Source organism: Petaurus breviceps, unplaced genomic scaffold (genome assembly GCF_028583685.1).
Source record: "Petaurus breviceps papuanus isolate PSGF00001 unplaced genomic scaffold, PetGlider_PUasm1.0 185, whole genome shotgun sequence".
NCBI lineage: Eukaryota > Metazoa > Chordata > Mammalia > Diprotodontia > Petauridae > Petaurus > Petaurus breviceps.
Window position 1 is genome coordinate 12,825,153 of NW_027185797.1, and position 1,921 is coordinate 12,827,073.

Sequence of the window (1,921 nt, forward strand, 5' to 3'; positions counted from 1 at the left end):
CCTTATTCTCATTAAATTATAGATCATCTCCTATCTCTATCTAATCCAACTACTATCCAGACAAGGGATTGCAGCTAGAAAATCTCCCAACTTTCCTTTCCAGCCTTATCTCTTCCTCCTTTGCCTATGTGCTAAGCTCTACCCTAATGGCCTACTTCCTCTTTACTGAGAATGTCTTGTACTTTCCCACCTCAGTGCTTTTTGCTCATGTCATTCCATGTCTGTATTCCTGGACACAAAATCAATGTCTTTCTCCCAATACTTAATGCTTTTCTTATCTGGGTTAAGAACTCCAAGCTTCTTTAACTTATCCTCCATCATCATATTCTTTATTCTTGTTACCACACAGTTAATCTCCTCTAGTCAAACTTCAGTCTTTCAATATCTTTCCTTAATTGTGGCAACTGGAATTGAAAACATCACTCTTGATATGTCCTGACCAGGGCAGGGTCTGTGGGATTCTCTCTATCCATTTTATGAATATTGTGTCACTCAATGAAGTAATAAAAATAATGGTAACTATTTGGACTGCCATGAGACACCTTTGACTCATATTGAGCTAACCATTGCTATATCCCCCAGAACCCTTTCACATGAACTGCTATCTAGCCAAACTTCCATCCTCATATTTAAGCAATTGATGTTTTTTGGTCAATCAGTTAATAAATATTTATAGTTCCTACTATGTGTCAGACACTATGCTAAGTGTTAGGGATATACAAAGGATCAAACGACAGTCCTTGCCCTCATGGAGCTTACAAACCAATGGGGGAGACAACAAGCAACGTACAAACAGGCTATGGACAGGATAAATAAGGAATTATTTACAGAGAAAGGCACCAGAATTAAGAAGAGGTGGGGATGACTTACTGCAGAAGGTGAGATTGCTGCAATTGGGACTTGAAAGAAGGCAGAACTTCCTTTTTGGGGGGAGGGGGAAGCAATTAGAGATTATCTAATTGTCCCTATTTCATGTCATGTTACAGATATGGCTCATTTTCCCCAGTCCGTCTCTATCATCCAGTATAAAATATGTCAGTTTGATAAGTATGCCGCCTATCCTTCAATTGACAGAGAAACTGCTTAAACGTCACAGGAGAAAAAACATGCTTGGGACATTTACCCAGAGACGAGCCTCTAAATGTATTTCAACCTATTTCTGACTATTCTTTGTGTTTAGCCATTCACCCTGCTCCAAATTCTAATTTTATTTCCAACTAGCTCCCATGTTACTATTTTTTTTCCACAGAAGATGCCTTGAAATTTTTTTTTAGAGTATCTGATGGAGTCCACGTATCTCTTATTGCATTCCCATGATCTACCAGTTCAGACTGAGGCATAATTTCTTTATGATAAGCTTCTTACCCTGAAGATGTGGTTGAGCTAATTTTCTCAGCAGTCTTAGAGTCATAATTAATTGACTCTTGACAAAACCCTATTGCAAACAGAAGCTTCCACTGGGCCTCAAGCAGAAACCCAACCAGTTCCTATCTCCTCTAATATCTTCCTCACATCTATCCTCAAGAATCTTCTGTCTTGCTGATTCCCTGCTCCATTGTCACTGGACTCATATCCATCTCTGCCTATTAAACTGCTATGCATCCTTCAGATATTAATTCAAATTCAACCATTTCCATAAATCCTTTTCTGATTCCAGACATCCATGGTTAGAAATGATCTTTACTTTCTTTGAATTCTTTCAAAGGATGAACTTTTTACCTCTCCTATGGCATGTCATATATAATTTGATATCATATTTTTATACATGCCACATCCCCTGGAAATCAGAAGACATGTCCCAGGCTTTTTATTTCCCATAGGATCAAGTACAGTGACTTGTACACAGTAAATGTGCAATGAATCCCACTTGTGATATTTCTAACATGGGCCAACTCACTTTATTACCTTGAGTCTCAGTTTC